Here is an 18838-nt window from a genome sequence, read left to right on the forward strand (position 1 = left end):
TTTTGTGTTTGGAGGGGGTGGCAGGATATGCAATCTTACAACTAAATAATCTAGAGAGTTCTATTGTGGATATGTAAATTTTATATCAACATTTCTCCCTATGAGCTTGTGTTTAGGGTTGGCATAAATATTTTAGAAAATAAAATCTATAAATTAATGAAATGTATAGAAAACTTTACTTCTTATTGAAAGATCCACCTTTTCTACCAAAATAGTGTATATGTGAAGTTGAGTTTAAGTATGCATATGTGGTGTGTCTCATGTGTCAATGTTCTATTCCTTATTGGGGGATCTTGAATCATAGTTATTAACTACCATTTTGTGCTTGACATCAAAATGGTATCTAAGTAGCTCTCTCTATAAGCTTGTATGGATACTTTAGAGAAACTCTTAGTTGCAAAACACAGATATAATTGTGTAGGATAAGAGAAAGAGGGATGAAGATATTGCGTGGGACTTCAAAACAAGTGACATGTACAGATCCTAAGTAGCCTAAGGCTTCAATTCAACCTACTCCTGGGCATGTAATGGAGGATGTATCTTAAGAAAAAAAAACATATGTAAATAAAAAGAATAAATATCTAGCTTCCAACAAGTTGCAGTCCAACATTGAAACTATGAGATAGATGCTTAAAGAGCTATATTCTAAATAGTAGGGTGGAATTTACTCTCGGGGAGATGCTTGGTATTGGCAAACATGAGTCTTATTATGAAATTATTAATATTATAAGAAGTACTTGGTGATTCAGTAAACACTATGGTGTAGGTGGAAGAAGAGCCTAGCTTGTATAAAGGATGATTATGGAAAAGATATTGTGTCGTTTTGGAAAGGGATGATGTTATAAATGAGTTGGATGAGAGTAAAAGTGCTAATGTATTTGTTGAGAATTCTTTTATGGGATTTCTTCTTATCTAGTGATTTTGGGAGAGTGATACATCACATCTATTCATATGAAGATGAAAGTGCCATGGCCTATACTAGACTCAAGAGCAAATATGGAAAAAGGGCTATCTCATTTCTCACTATATATGTCAATTAAATGAGAAATAGAGACATATTAAGGGATTATCCATTGCCTCAAAATGCAAAGGAATTGAAGGAACTAGGTTTTTAGTAGACACTATTGTAATGCAAGGCTATAGTAGTGCTACCGGGAGGAAGATGTCACCTCCTAGTAGAGAAAAAGATGTATTTTCTACTCATCTTATTGAGCTTAAAACAAGCAGTTCTAGTATTTTAAGAGGATGGATTCCATATGTAGCACTGAAAGAGTGTACATTTGTAAAGATGAAAAAGAGCTAGAATGGTATGGTTTATTGGCTTTGCAAATGAGGGCATTTTACGCCTATATGAAAGGCTAGTTTTTGTAGACACTATGAACTGAAATTTTAATAGTGCTAAAATTAGATAATATGGTTGAAAATAGTATGCTACATGTTTGTTCTTTAGTTCCAAGCCAGATAAGAGTTTACTCATCCTCCAGAAGGTTATGCCTAAAAGAATGGGCTAATGCAATTGTGGAAACAAAATACCACACTATAGACAAAAAGTGTTGGTGCGGTGTCTTATGGTCAATGCATTTGTTGAAGCATTTACTAGTAGAGTGCTTTATTCTTTGGGGGATTTATACTTTGGGTATGACAAGTTCCAGTTGGTAGTAGAGATCAAGGATATCACTACCATAAAGACACCATTGGGATTGGTATGGGTATGTACTCATTCTGAGGGTGCAAAAATTCTATGCCGTATATAATGAATATGATGAACAAGATATCTTAAGGGATTACATATCACAATGAACTATGGCATTCTTAGATGACATACCAATAAAGGGTTGTGTAAAGGATGAAAAGATCAAAGAGATGAATGAGCATGGTTGCAATCTTTGTTGCCAAGACTATGAAAAGATTTGATTTACTTAGAGGAAGTGAATTTGACTCTTTCAAGCTAAAAGTCAATGTTTGGAGTTGAAGAGTTACTAATTGCGGGTCATATGTATGGCCCTATGGCAGGAGTCTTCATTAGTGCTTTGGATTCTTCCATGCCAAAATTCTATGTTTGGATTTGAAGAGCTACTAGTTATTGTGGATCATATGTATGGCCCTATGGTAGGAAGCCTTCATTAGTGAATGTAGATGAGTTTATAGAATGTAGGATACATGTTCTAACATTTCAAATATCTGAAGGTTTTTAGAGGCGTGTGTCTTTTGCCTCATGTATCACATTTTGTGTATGTGGCTAATAATTTGTATTAGCTATTATAGAAGGAAGAGAAACTCCAATGGAGCAAAAAGTACACAAAGCCATGAATAAAATAAAGAGATTCTTATTGGGGGTTGAAGACACATGTGCCTCCTAGCTCATTGTTGGGGTTACTCATGAATATATGTGTATATCACGTAGATTCAAAATAAGGGATTTTTAAAATATCATTTTTTTATATTTTTTACATACGGATGGGTGTCATATAAAGGGGTTATTTACATATTTAATAGAAAAGGGTTGTGTTTTATTTAAGAAAAATTTATAGACAATGGCATTTATAAATAGGCTTTGAATGCACATGATATAGATTATATACATATACATATATATATATATATATATATATATATATATACATATATATATATATATATATATATATATATATATAGTGAAACCCCACAGATGGTGGACTTGGACCTGGTTATGAGCTAGTTATATCTTAAAAATCCATCTAAGAAGCTATAAGTCTCCTTCCTTTTTCCACTCACTCAATCATATAATCTATATAGGAGAGGTAATAATGGTCTTGTGATGTTGCAACATCCACTTTCTTATAATTAATACATACTCTAATTTTACTATTTAGTACCATATGCATTGTACCCTCACCTTTGATGATAAGATGCATTGTATATAATTTTATGATGCCAGGAGGTAAATTCCACGGTGGATTTCGTGAGGTTTTGCGGTGGATTCCGTAAAATTTTATTACCGGGGCTCGTACACAAAGTGTATTCTTTGTGCGAGAAGTCGATGGGGACGCCTATCCTTTTCGAGCATTTTGTTAATTTTATGTGTACATGGGTGATTCCATAGCGTGTGATTCTGCAAAATACATATTTAAATTAATAAATGTTTATGAGTTTAGAGTGCGCACTCGTGATAAATTAAGGTTAGGATTGATTTCTAACCAATTTATTTATGTAGCTGAAGACTGTTAGATATTCACTTTTGTCGGTTTCATTGTATTATTTTATTAACGATTGTGAATGCTTCAGTTGATGTGTAGAGTTAGCAGCAATGGCAGTGGAAAGCATTGGAGGATAGCGTGTATTCAAATTATCGTCAATATTTTGATGGGCACGTATCTTAGGCATGGCGCCTATATTTTCTCGTGCGTATTTATCAAAGCGCTTGATATTTATTTATTATTTTTGTATGCGCATGGGCGCACGATTTAAATGTTTGTATTGGACATTGTATTTGGGTATTGCCTGACTTCTTGGGTGCCCATTAGCTTTAATTCTTTATTGGCACAAAAGAAAACTCAAAAGCTAAAGCATGCTATTTTGTAATTTGGGCTATTATTTGAGCTTAAAGATGAATAATATATGAAATACATGCTTTGTGGAGTGCTCACACAAGGTATGGGGGGAGATTGCACCCAATTGGTCTCTTGTTCATGTCGTGCAAGCTTTCTACATTGATTGGTGTGCAAAAAGTAGAGTTCTTTTGTTCTTGGGGACCTTCTGACACTCACTACGCGCGCATACGGCGACCGATCTGTGCACCAGTGGTATCAGAGCGAAGCTGAGATCAAGAGATTTCAATCGCTTACCATCTTATGCAAAGGCGGAGCTCCTGGAATGATCGAGCTCTACAGTCAGTTTCATCGCAAACGGTCGATACCAGTGTGTTCCTGGTAGTCAAGAATCCCCTTCTGCACTCTCTAATCGTGAAGGACCAGCCTGTGTAGGCGGAGGACCACGTGGATAACTCCTACATCAAGTCATCTATATATAGATAAGACTCCATAGCTTAAAACCTTCAAAGCTTTAAAAGCTTAGTAAGCTTAGTAATAAGCTTATTAAAAAGCTTAAGGCTCTCAATTTTTTGATTTGGTATCGCGGCATGCTGTTGCCACAGTCGATGGTGCAAAAAACGGCCCCCCTCCTTAAAAACGAAATCGTCGACAGTTAGTTTCATTAAAGCTTAGTCACTTAAGCTTTAAATCATAAGTTCTCTAAGTTTTGCAAGTTCCCAAAGTCAATTAAAGACTTACTCAACAACTATCAAAGGGGTAGTTCACACACAGAAGCACATAATCATTGTATTGCTCTCTGGTAGACCATGTTCACACTTGCAGACTTGCTGAACTAGTTTCAGCAAATGCAGAAGGTCATACGAAGATTATACGCCATTTCTACAAAGATGGTTGTGACAACGAATACCGCAATCGCAAATGACAAAGACCATAAAAGCCAAATAAAATTTACAAGCCTTCTATACCCGCCTTTGAGCTACGCTCATCCCGCTAATAAGATTTTGAGAGTGTGAGGTCTTTTGGATTTTACAGGATGACTAAAAAAAACATGGACGATTTTGGTTGAAGGTGATTTACCCGAACCAACGATGGAGCAAAAGTTGGATTTGATTATGATGCAGCTTGATGAAGAATGAAGAGCCCGACAAGCTTTGCAAGCTCAATTGGCCAATTTGCAACGATCTACCACTGACTAAGATGGACCGCAACCCGAAGATCTTATACGACATACCATCGATGTGACACTTGAAGCCCAATCCATTCGCAAAGAAACAAAGATAAGTAAAAGAAACTTCAAATTTCGTACTTTCAATGGAATACGAGATGGAAAGTCTGTACTTGCATTTATCAGTGAATTCGATGATTACTTCCATGAAGAAACATATGCTGAGAAAGACAAAATTAAATGTGTCACTAACCATTTAGTTGATCGAGCATCCTTATGGTGGACTATGGTCCGCAAGAGCATTGATTGTCCCACTACCTGGGAGACTTTTCAATTTTTTTTTTTTGCAGAATTTCCTTTCTCCTCAATTCCATGAAAAAGCCATCAAGCAATGGGATCTTCTATAGCAAAGAGATCGCGAACCTATTTCCCAATACACTGAACGTTTTTGGAATGCCCTACTGCAACTCCGAATGCTCGAAGATGTTCCTGAAGTGACTCACAAACACAAGTTTATGTCTAGCCTATGTTGAAGTCAATATGTTCAAGACAACAACCCTTGAAGATGCAATTTCCTAGCCTCATGACACCGAAGACAAGATTTGCGGATGAGACAAGCAACCACAACAATTTCAAACTAATGGTAGCTATGGTTCCAAAAAATTCAATTCAAATTTTTGAAGATTCAATCAAAGTCGTTTTCTTCCATCTTCATTCCGTAAGTCTTGGACATGACCACCTACCTTGCCATCAAACACCAATCCAAACCCTAAGCCATTCTCACAATCAAATCCTAACATTCCTAAACTTCTTGCCATTACCAATAATGTATCTAAAGCCAAACCCATAGTTTGTTACAAATGCCATCAACCTGGATATCTAGCAACCAATTGACAATCGAAAAAGCCACCTGTCCATATCCATTATCTTGGAGCAATTGAAGAAGAAGAACGTGAGGAAATGCTTGACTTTACGGAAGATGATGACGACATTTGTACTACTTCGGATACTTTGCCAGGTATGCCAACTCCCCATTGTTTGTTAACAATGAAATGTTTTGTGCATGGTAAAGAAAAGAATATTTTACATGATGATGGGAGCACACATGATTTTATTTCTGTAAATTTAGTGAAAGAATTGAATTTACAAATTGTTTCTACACATTATCCCATTAAAGCTACATTCTTAGGCACGAGATATAATGGAACACAATAGGTGCATAATTTAGAAATTAAAATTGCTGAATATACTGAACGAAGAAATTTCCCAGTTGTACCTTTGCAGTCTAGTGACATTATCTTAGGAATGCCTTGGCATCATCAATATAATCCTGACATAGATTATTCTACGCATTCAATTAAAATTTATTTTCAAGGAAAACAAATCACACTGCATGGTATGCACGCTTCCAATAATTTTCCACTGCTTACTCATACTCAGGCTAAACGTGCATTACGTAAAAGTAGCAAATCTTATTTAATATGGGTGAATGAACTTCAAGCTAAAGAAAAAAAAATGCATCCTAGGCATACACAATTTCTTGCCGAATTTCAAGATTGTTTTGCTGCTGATTTACCACCTGGACTACCACCTTCACGTCCTCAAGATCACAAAATAGATTTAATTCCTGGTACACAACCACCATGTAAAGCACCATATAGGCATAACCAAATTGAACAGAAAGAAATTCAAAATCAAATAGAGGAATTTCTTAACAGAGGATTAATTAGACCTAGTAGTTCTCCATTTGGCGCACCTGTCTTATTAGTGAAGAATAAGAATAATACTTATCGCATGTGCATTGATTATCGTGCCCTAAATCAAATTACTGTTAAGAATAGATATCCAATTCCTAGGGTAGATGATCTTATGGATAAGCTACAAGGTTATGCCATATTCAGTAAGATAGATCTTAAATCTGGTTATCATCAAGTAAGATTGGATAAATTTGATATATTCAAAATTGCATTTAGAACACAATTTGGACACTATGAATTTCTAGTTATGCCTTTTAGTCTAACTAATGCACCAGCTACATTTAGTCGTATGATGAATCACATATTCTTGAAACATCAGCATTGTGTCATAGTATTCTTTGATGATATATTAGTATTCAGTAAAAATGAGAATGAGCATTATGAACATTTGTCTTTAGTTTTCAAGTTGTTAAAAGACAATCAATTATATGCTAATCCAGAAAAGAGTGAATTCTTCCAGACAGAAATTGAATATCTAGGACATATTGTTTCATTAGAAGGTATTAAAGTTGATCCTAAAAAGATAGAAGCAATTTTAAATTGGCCCATACCCAAAAATGTGCATGAGTTACATTCTTTTCTAGGTCTTGCTAGCTTTTACAGAAAGTTTGTGCATAATTTTTCATTACTTGCATTACTAAAAAAAATGGTCTATTGTGTATAACTAGACTGACAATCAACAAAGATCCTTTGATTTATTGAAATATGCATTAACCCATTCTCCTGTATTACAACTACCTGATTTCAATAGATCATTTTTTTTAGTAGTTACTGACGCTAGTGGATCTGGAATAGGAGCCATCCTTATGCAAGATAATCATCCCATAGCCTACTCTAGCTGTAAACTTAAACCATCTGAACTTAAATATTCTACTTATGATAAAGAATTGCTAGCTGTAGTACAAGCCTTACATCAATGGAAACAATATTTAATGGGATTTGAATTTATGATCAAAACTGACCAACAAAGCATCAAACATCTCCTTAGTCAACCACAAATATCTAACTGACACATTAAATGGGCAGCTTTTATTCAAAGTTTTCATCCCCTTATACAATATCAACCAGGAAAAGAGAATGTTGTAGCTGACGCTTTTAAGTAGAAGACCGACAATTCATAATATTTCTGTGATATCATTTGATTCCCTTATCCCTATGAAAGATACTTATCATCAGGATCTTACTTTTCAAGCTGATTGGAATAAACTAGTTGCAAATAATTGGATTCCTATTGATTCACTGTCTTACAATAATGGATTCATGTTTTATGAAAAGAGATTATGTGTGACTGTTCCATTTAGATCATTTGTTTTGAATGAGATTCATTGTCCTCCATATCAAGGTCATAGAGAAATTATATCTACTTTGCATACATTGACTGAAGATTTTTATTGGCCACATATGGACACTAATGTATCTAACTTTGTATCTGAATGTTTAGTTTGTCAACGAGTCAAAAGACACCATGGTAAACAATATGGTTTACTAATGCCATTATCTATTCCATCATGACCATGGGAACAGATTTCAATGGATTTTATCACTGGTTTACCTAACACTAAAGCTAACTATGATATGATTTGGACTGTTATAGATAGGTTTAGCAAACAAGCATATTTTATTCCATGTAAGAAAACTTTAACTGCATCTCAAGTTGCTCAATTGTTTTTGAAAACTATTTTTACTAATCATGGTTTACCAAAAGTTATTATTTTTTATCGTGATTCTAGATTCTGTAATAAATTTTGGATTACTTTGTTTGCTAATTTAGGAACAAAAATTGATTTTTCATCTACATTTCATCCTAAAACAAACGGTTAAACAGAAGCTACTAACAGTACTATTTTAGATCTTTTGTATGCTTACACTATTTCAAAACCACACACATGGGATACACATCTACATTTACTTTAATTTGCATATAATAATACACCACACACAGCTACAAAGAAAGCACCATTTGAATTATTTATGGATATAGATTGCCTACAACTGTTGCATCACTATCAAATAAAATTCAAACTGTTGATGATATTGCTAACATGCATGCCACTATTTTTTATGAAGTTAAAGATATGATTGCCAAAGCCCAGCAATCATGTACAAAACAAGCAAATAAGAAAAGACAGGCTATGAATTTTAAAGTTGATGATTATGTTTGGTTACACATAGAAAAACATAGATTACAAAGTGTAGATAAACACCCAGTTGTGAAATTAGCACCTAGATTCTATGGACCATTCAAGATCATTCACAAAATCAATGACAATCCATTTAAACTAGAACTACCACAACATTGGAAAATCCATAACACCTTCCATATCAGTTTATTACGACCCTTTAGAGGCCAATTACCTATACACCCTGTCTATGAAAACCCTCCTTTACTAGATGATGAAACTGAAATCCTTGAGCCTGAAACTATTATAGATGCTGACTTTATGACCACTAGAATTGGCCGTAGATATTCTAGATATTTGGTCAAGTTTAAAAACATCCTCTTGAAGAGGCCCAATGGATGCATGCTAGAGACTTAAATGCTTTCCCCACTCGGTTAGCTCCACATTGAGCTAATAGCAATTGAGGACAATTGCTATCCCACCCTGGGGATATGATGCCAGGAGGCACATTCCACGGTGGATTCCATGCCAGGTGGATTCCGTGAGGTTTTGCGATGTATTCCATAAAATTTTAGTACCGGAGCTCATACACAAAGTGGAGTCTTTGTGCGAGAAGGCGATGGGAACGCCTATCTTTTTCGGGCATTTTGTTAATTTTATGTGTATATGGGTGATTCCATAGCGGGTGATTCTGCAAAATACATATTTAAATTAATAAACATTTATGAGTTTAAAGTGTGCACTCGTGATAAATTAAGGTTAGGATTGATTTCTAACCAATTTATTTATGTAGCTGAAGACAGCTAGGTATTCAATTTTGTTTGTTTAATTGTATTATTTTACTAACAATTGTGAATGCTTTAGTTGATGTGTAGAGTTAGCAGCAATGGCAGTGAAAAGCATTGGAGGATAGCGTCTATTCAAATTATCGTCAATATTTTGATGGGCGCATATCTTAGGCATGGCGCCTATATTTTGTTGCGCTTAATTATCAAAGCGCTTGATATTTATTTATTATTTTTGTATGCGCATGGGCGCACGATTTAAATATTTGTATTGGACATTATATTTGGGTACTGCCTGACTTCTTGGGCGCCCATTAGCTTTTATTCTTTATTGGCACAAAAGCAAAATCAAAAGCTAAAGCGTGCTATTTTGTAATTTGGGCTAGTATTTGAGCTTGAAGATGAATAATATATGAAATACATGCTTTGTGAAGCACTCACACAAGGCATGGGGGGAGATTGCACCCAATTGGTCTCTTATTCATGTTGTGCAAGCTTTCTACATTGATTAGTGTGCAAAAAGTAGAGCTCTTTTGTTCTTGGGGACCTTCTGATGCTCACTACGTATGCATACGACGACCAATCTGTGCACCATTTTAACCAAGGGTACATATTGTATCCATTCATTAGATTTGCTGCAATAGTAAGCTCTAAGTATTTCTTCAATGACTTGATTAAGTTGATTGGTTTGACTATTATTTTGGAAATGATAATTGATGCTAAAATAAATTTGAGTACCAATGGACTCGAACAAGCTCTTCCAAAAGTGAGATGTGAAGAGAGACTCACAATCACACTGATAATATTTCTAGGCAATACATGTAGCCTAAATATATCTTTCATAAAGAGCCTTATGATATCTAAAGACTTGTAGTTGATCTTGACTGGTAGAAGGTAAGCAATCTTAGTCAACATATCCACAATCACTAGGATCAAGTTATATCCACAAACAGAGCACCACACCTAGGGGTTTGCCTAATGGCTTTAATTAGCTAGCTTTGCCCCTAAACCCTTAGCCTTTCCACCTTATCTCCACACATAAAATCAAGGCATATCAAGGGTAGAATGCACCTAGGGGGTCTCAGCTCCCTTGTGGTTACACGTGTCTCTCTTAGTTTTACTAACATAAAATTTTCCATTCTCTCACTATTAAGGTGATGGTATTGGGAAAACATCTACCTAAAAGTAGGTCACAAATCATTATGCATTGTAGCCTCATAGGAAAATGTAGCACTACAAGATATAGGCCTTATACGAACGTTAAAAGCGACGAAAGTGTTCATAAAGAAATTTGCCCTCGTCGTCACAAAAAATGTCGTTATTGGTGACGCCATAGAACTGTCAATATTAGTGTCGTATTTAGCATCGCTATTTGCATCGATAAATGCGAGGATGATACCGACACAAATAGCGACATTGAAAATGACGTTTGCGATGCATTTTGTGACGCTAATAGCAATGGGTGCAGTAAATTTACGACGCTAATAGCGACGGTAACAGGGAAAAAAAAATTGTGGCAGGGCAGCAAGCACATATAGCACTATATGTGCCTTGCCACATATAGCACTATATGCTTTATTTGGGCCATACAAAATAGTTTCAGTAATGTGTACAATGGTCGTGTAAATACAAGTAAAGTGCACTTAAATCATAACACTGATACATGAAATAAATACATGATCCCATAATGAAAGGGACCCATACAATCATGGCAAGATACTACTACTACATAGAAAATGTCTACACATATCACGTGACCAAAAAAGAAGAGTATGTGAGCTCCAGGGATCCAAGGGTGAGCTATAGATCCTCGCCATCCAAAACCTTGTCCTCCCACAAAGGAGCATCGAACAGACTCTGCAAAAAAAGAAACAACTACACATCAGTCCACCATACAATAATGCATTTTAATTAAACTTAGTAACTATGGACAAGAAAGATGAGTGACTTACAAGGCCACCGCATCCATACAATCGGTCGATCAATGCAGTGAAACTATGCATCTCTATATATCGAGTCTCAAGGCTGGTTGGATCGCGGTTTGTAATGGAGTGCTACAAAGAAAACAAAATACAACTATTAGAAACACGATTGTTAGTAAAAAGGATATTGCAAAAAAATAAGTAAGCATAACAAAAGAAAAACTTACAAAGTCCTCCAGATATGTCTTATGGCCGCCACTCCCAAGATGATGGACCACTCCGGCCTCTAGTCATGCCCTCTCCGCCTCGCACTGCTGTCTCTAACGTCCTAGAGAATCTATAGCCTCCTCCCTAAGTCAACGCTAGTCGTCTATGTCTAGCCACTCGGGCTTTGAAGCTCCACTCTTGAGTGCCATGTGTGTGTTCGATCATCTATGTGACATGTATACACTCATGCACTCCATCATCTAGCCCGTAGAAAACCTATCTACTGGGCTAGTACTAGAAACTCCTTATGCAAGGGTGCTACTATGTAGTCCTTTCTCCCCTTTTGTATGTTCTTCGGATGATCCAAGATGTTGTGCCAAAAAACTTGTTGGTACCCCTCTCTCATACAACCCATCACCCTCCTCCCCTCATCATTCATGATGATGGCTCCTGCCTATCATCTACAAGGTAGGCATAACCCTCTGGGGTATGCCTAAGATGGGTCCTCTCCCACTTGCAACCACGCTCCTGCGCATATCTAGGAGACCTCTGTATATCTAGTGTACCTAGGGGGGTAGTATCTCTCAAAGTAGCACCCATAGGGGTGCCACCTACAGACGGTTGAGCAAAAGCCAGAGTGACTAGAGTAGAGGTGCCCACAGGTATGACAAATCCCAGAGGTGACGCAACTCCAGCAGAACGACGAGACAGAAACACTGCATTGGTACCTCCACATCAACCACATGAGCCATGCTCTTTGGAACCACCACGAGAGCAAGGAGTAGCACCTGCATCTCGAGTTGACCGCGAGCTTACTGCATCCAAATCTCCACAGCATCCCCCTGAACCACTCCCTCCGTCTTGCCCAAGTTTGGAGCGTCGACCTCATCTACTAGAAACTGAAGCATCAGAGCATGCCAAAGTAGATCTAATAGAACGGCCTGATGGTATCGAAGACAACTCTTGGTCTACCATATCTCTGAATCTCACCATTTGATCTGGAGACATATGCATGAAGATCTCCTATAGCTCCTCGTTCCTCATCCCTTGACTCATCATGATGATCTAAATATCCACAAAGATCACCTGCACATACAAAAATTGATGTTAGCATAATCAATATAAATCATACAAAGCACGGTAATATAAATCTTAAAAAAATAATCTTACTTAAAATGCATATCTTATGTACCCTTATAAGCGATTCGTCAACGAATTGAGTAGGTGGATGCTCCAAATATGAAGTACCCTATGGTTCCATATCAATCTCCTAACACAACTTTGCATACACTGAAAGGTCGATAGACATGTCTCCACAAAAGGATGAGTCCAGCTTGTTCTCAAAGAATTCTTGGACTCCTATATTTTCATCATTGTTACTGGATGCTGGCTCCTCTACATGCTCCAAGCTTTCAGTGGTCTCCACCCCTTGCAATATTGACCCCTCTATTTGCATACTGTCCTCATCTATGCTTGGAACATCGCTTTGATCATATACTCTCGTACTTCAGGGAGTTGAAGATATAACATACCACCATCGAGGTTGTCGGGGGTTTGCATAGAAAATTACATGTTCACAATCACATACAAGAGAGATTTACCTATTGTGACATGTACCATGTTGTAATACAATTAAAAAACACATGAGTTCATGCACCTATTCACAATGGCCAGTAACACAAATGTGTTGCGCAAACCCGTCCTTTTTTTAAAAATCTATTTCGAGAAATCCAGATGGACCTTGTCAAACTATTGCTCCAGATCCTTCAAGTACCACTTTGAACCATTGCACATCGATTAGGATCATGGAGAAGCTACGGTAATCCACCATGACAATAGTTTGCAAGTTTCTAAAATACTCCATCTCATCTATAACCGTATTTGGATCCGTTGCTCGTCGTCGGCTCTGTTGCTTGAACCTTGCCATGATACTGCAATCTGTTGTAGAGCGCATTTTGTCAATATGCTCCACGTGAAAATGTCGTCAGCATGACCACGCCACACTATATATTTTGTAGTGTACATTGAAACACTCAATTAGTTGTCGCATATAAAATATACATATGAGAAACCCTAAACACGTCATCACCTTTGGACTACATTCCCTCGAGAATTCCCACTCGATTGAGACCTCTGCCCCTTCACGAGACACTATGGTCAAAGCTCCATGAAACCATTGTGTTGACATAAACCACTGCATCTTCTCCATGCCCTCGGGATATCGAATCGGTGATTGATTGCATGTACTATGTCGAAATTCAGATCGCGCTTCCTCTCGATCTTTCCTATCTTGTTGGTATCAAACGAGCCACACCTCCATAGAGGCATGGTGCAATATACAAAAGCGATTCAATTTCTCCTCCATTGTAGCATCCATTCTTTTTTCTACCCCATTTCCAACCACATCTCTGGACAGTCTATCATCGTCCTTCAGCGACCGTTGGTAGCCACTGTGAAATATGCACTAATGCCTCAGACACCAACCAACCTTCAACCATGCTACCCTCTGGCTGAGCTCATTGTCGCACGAAGCCTTTTAGGGTTTTCATGAAGTGCTCCAAGAAGAATATCCATAGCGTATGGGCAAGTCCAACAATATCCACTTCATCTACAAGCTGCATAAGAAGGTGGATTTGTATCGTGAGTATGCTGGTGGACAAGTATTTTTCAAAGAGATAGACCGTCTCTAGTGCTCCCGAGCTTGCAAATTCAATAGAGGATGTCATAATCTCCTTCTGTAAGATCCATTGCACTAAAGTCGATAGCCTGTAAATTGCCCCGTGTATTGGTAGTAGAAACTGCCACAAATGAGGAAGCATTATGAATAACGACTACACTCCAAATAGCAAAATACGCAGGCTACTTACAATCCATTCATAGTACAAACATGACATATATTATGCCAATCATGGGATTTTATCCCTTATAATTGGTCGTATTTAGAAAACGCTGTCGTGCTGCTGTGCATCCGAGTCGTATACACCTCCATTTCTTTTGTTGTGCATTTGTGTTATTTTCTGCGTGTGATTCATTGTTTGTGTGATGCATTTCGATAATCCGCATCCAATGTATATATTCCCTTAGTGCATGTGTATGATTTTGTTTGGATGCATGATGTGTGTGTGTTAGAAAAATATGAAAAACTGATGCCAAAGGACATTATCAAGCAGATAATTTCAATGATGATCTCTAAGAAAAGTGCAGGGAATTATGGAATCAAAGAGAAGGTTTATCCCGAAGGAATCCATTCGATGATTCCTTGGTTCGACAGACCGATTATCTTTAATGTCAGAGCAAGGCCTCATGTTGTTCAGAGTATTTCTGGAAGTAAAGATCTGCAAATGGTTAAAATAGGACTTCGTCTCTTGACAAGACCTGTAGCTGATACATTGCCAATAATCTACAGGACCTTGGGTACTAATTACAATGAAAGAGTTTTACCATCCATAATTCATGAGACCTTGAAGGCAGTTGTAGCACAGTATAATGCAAGCCAGCTCATAACACAGCAGGAGGCTGTTAGCAGAGAGATAAGAAAAATTCTTACCCAACGGGCTGCAAATTTCAATATTGCACTTGATGATGTTTCAATTATTAACCTTACTTTTGGTAAAGAGTTTACAGCTGCTATTGAAGCAAAACAGGTGGCTGCTCAAAAAGCTGAAAGAGCTAAATTCAGAGTTGAGAAACCGGAACAAGATAAAAGAAGGGCCATTGTTCGAGCACAAGGGGAGGCGAAAAGTGCTCAACTTATTGGGGAAAGCTATATTCAACAATCCTGCTTTCATTAGATTGAGGCTAGTAGAGAAATTGCTGGCAAGATATCCAATTCAGAAAACAGAGTCTTGCTAAGTTCTGATGGCTTGATGCTGAACCTGCAAGATATGCATATCGAGGATTTGGGCCCTAAAGCTCTCGTGAAAAAGTGACTCCTTGGTTCAAATTCCTATGGGGAAACCTACCGAACTGTCCTCGAAATACTTCGAATCAATTCCAAACTGGAGGCTTTGTACGTGATGACTGCGGCCAAAGTCCACGTGGTCGAAATTCTGCAGGTTATGATCATTGTGCTAGAAGGAGTCAAAATCCTGTACGCAGGGATTCTTTACTGTCTGAGAGGACAGAAGAGATGTTCTGGAGCTACTTTCAAAAATATGGCGTGATTGTTGATGCTTTGATGCTTACATGCCAGCAGAGGGTCTATCATCTTGCGACACAGGACTGATTTCGCTTCTTTCCATCATCTTCTATTAAATCCTCATAAACGAATTCTTTTGTGATGGATCGGATGGCATTATTGATCGCTCCAAAAGGATTGAACAATGTGGCGCTCCAAAAAGTTCTCCACAGTCAAAGCAAGGACTTAATCTAGTTTGTTCTGGCTCTCGTCGAGGAGACCATATCGAATCATGCGGCGTAGCAGAGCCTCTCCTTCCGAGATACGCCGTGAGATCTTTTCATCAAGTGTCAGAATCATACGGGCATTATTCTGGATACGATTAAGGGCATACTACACTCTCACAAAGGTTTCTTAAAGGTCTTGCCATAGTTATGATAGAAGCTCATAGTAACTCTCCATACCGTTCAGACAGCATATACTGTCTAGACTCTGAGAAACGTAAATCAGATTCTTACTAAATTGGCATAAAAGATGTCACAAAGCAAATCAAACTAATCAAGAAGACCACCCAGCGAAGATGAAGGCCCAGAGATTTCATACCAACAGTTGAAGAATTGGATCTATAACCGAAAGACATGGACCTTGAAAGAAAAATAGTCAGGCTATTGGAACTTATACAGTTCAAAGTATCACCTCTGGAGTAGCATGTGAAGAACTCCAGCTGAAGAAGTGTAGGAGAAATATAATGAATGATCAACAGATGGCTGTAATGGAGACTGCATTCCAAACTAAACCAGAAATGCACAAATATTCAAACCTTTTTATGCAATGGATAGACAAGCTTAAAACTATGAGGACACCAGAATCCATTCACTATGATGAAGTTTGCATGCTTTGAGAAACGGTTGAGCTGTTGTATAAGAATGTTGTGCCTATTCCTAAAGAAGAATGCTCAAAACCTACACAGCTTGTAGTTAGCTTTGCTGGTGGCTACATTACAGGAGTTTTCTGTGCCATTGTCTCACATCCAGCTGACAATCTTGTGTCTTTCCTAAACAACTCTAAGGATGAACAGCCTGTTATTACTGCTTTTCATGTACGAAAGAGGTGATCAATGCAATATATGTTGAAATGAAGAAAAGGGTGTGTGGCTGAACTGGCATATCTGAATCTTCCACTTATACATGCTATATGTCATTCATGCATTGTTTCTGGAAGAATAAATTGTGCTGGCAAACAGAAAATGGCTATTCTTATGCTTTTACAATTTCAGATGTGGACACTTGATACTCTAGAACTTTGCAAATTCCTGTACATAGATTCTTTCAGCTCTCTTGATCTTCTGAAATTACTGTTGATCAGGCAATTGTCAAGTTACAAAATGTATATGCTGATGTGATCTATATTTAATAGAAACCTCTGAGAACATCAGAAATCAGAAGTGTTGTACAACAAATGATTCTCTGCTCTAAGGGACATGTTTGATTGGATTACTAGATAATGTTCATTCTTCTTATCAATGTAACTGTCACCAGAATTTTCTGATCAAGAATTTCTTGTAACACTCTTGACAAGAAATATAGTGAAATTTGGCATCAAATATTTGACTTCTTCTTGTTAGCCTCTTCCCTTGCTGTATCTTGAACCCCGTGTTCTGTAACCCTTGCATGAACTTTACGACATTTCTGGTGAACCCAACGTGAAAGTGCTGCGTCACTTTTCAGCAAGATGGGAGACTCGCAAGAAGAGATGACAGATGATAATGTCATGAAGAACCTGTTTCAGTCATTTACCATTTATATGCAGCAGCAAGCTCACGCAAAACGTTGTCGTATTGCTGCGCATTCGAGGTGTGTAAACCACCCAAAAGTCGTGTGTGTGATTTGATACTTTGTACATACTTAGTTGTTATGTTTGCTCTTTCATTCTATGCCGAAGACGGAGAAGAATAAGGAGTTTTGGTAGATTGGTGACTTGAGATGCAATTTCATGGACCACTTTGATTGTGACCAAGGGTTCGTTTGAAAGCCTGTGGCAGCATAGGAGCATTCCCAATGGGTCAAGAGATACATGCTGAGATCATCCTAAGGGGCCTAGAAAGAGACTCTGTTGTTGGTGACATGCTCGTGGACATGTATGGAAAATGTGGCTTTATCAAGGAAGGATGAGAAGCATTTGAGAAATTGACTGTCCATGATGTTATATCGTGGACAATAATGCTAGATGCCTATGTTCATAATCGTGAAGGTGATATGGCTATGCGATGCTATGAGGAGATGCAACATCAAGGGGTGCATGCTAATTCTATTACATATGTTATTTGCTTGAAGGCTTGTAGGAACACTTACTCTGAACAAACTTACAGTTGACAGAAACTTGATTGAGTATTCATCAAAGGAAACGACAAAGATATGGTTGTGCCAAAGAGGCCCACGAAAGGAACAAATTTAGATGGCTATTTTCAGGAGCCGCTTTACTGATGGGGATAGAAAAGCTAATTTGGGAGAAACGGACATTCTGGGAGCTACGAGAAAGAAAAAGAAAAGAGTTTTTTTTGAATCATAAAGGGGGGGGAAAAAGACGGTACTCTGTGGCTAAACAGAGGGTGAGCTCGAAAGGAGACTACGACTGGAACAGAAGGGAGATACGGGACTCTACGGCTCAACAGGGCAACTCGTTTGAGGAGTATGCTTCGACTTGAAGGAATGAGAAGGATTGATTAAAGGTAGCATGGAGGGGAGGATATTGGAAACGCAGAAGAACAAGGGACGACGGTGCTGAAGACCTATGGGGAGCAACAGAAGCGGCCCTGCATGCCAAGATTGATGCCATCCCTTCAGAAACTCTCCGGCAATAAAGTATGGTGTTCCTGCAAGCGTTGAACAACATCTCGACCCTATTTGTCCCACTGGATATCAATCTCCATGGTTAAGTATCTTTTGCAGTCTCTGGCATGTCAATTCCCTCAACTCCAGCAGGTGATTTCAGAGGCAAAATGGGTGCCAATTCAAGTCTTCCTCTTTGATTGGGCTCTCAATGCACATATTTGTGTACCTCAATAGAGCTTGCGCTTGCTGACTATGGCCCTGATTCCAACAGCTACAGCTGCGTTTTGATTCTCAGAAGGATGTCCTGTTGATCTTCTCCCTCTACAGCTCTCTCCACAAAATTTATTGCATTCCATAGTATCTTTTAGCAATCTGTCAAGCACCTCAAAAATATATCTATG

At 37.9% G+C, this 18838-nt stretch overlaps 1 pseudogene; it reads left to right on the top strand.

Moving 5' to 3' along the window:
• The first annotated feature begins 14707 nt into the window (after nt 1-14707).
• On the top strand, nt 14708-15418 carry LOC148042043 (prohibitin-1, mitochondrial pseudogene; annotated as a pseudogene).
• The last annotated feature ends 3420 nt before the right edge of the window (nt 15419-18838 follow it).

Source organism: Lygodium microphyllum, chromosome 1 (genome assembly GCF_053477565.2).
Source record: "Lygodium microphyllum isolate KBCC chromosome 1, Lygodium_microphyllum_v1.1.10, whole genome shotgun sequence".
In the NCBI taxonomy this organism is placed as follows: Eukaryota; Viridiplantae; Streptophyta; class Polypodiopsida; order Schizaeales; family Lygodiaceae; genus Lygodium; species Lygodium microphyllum.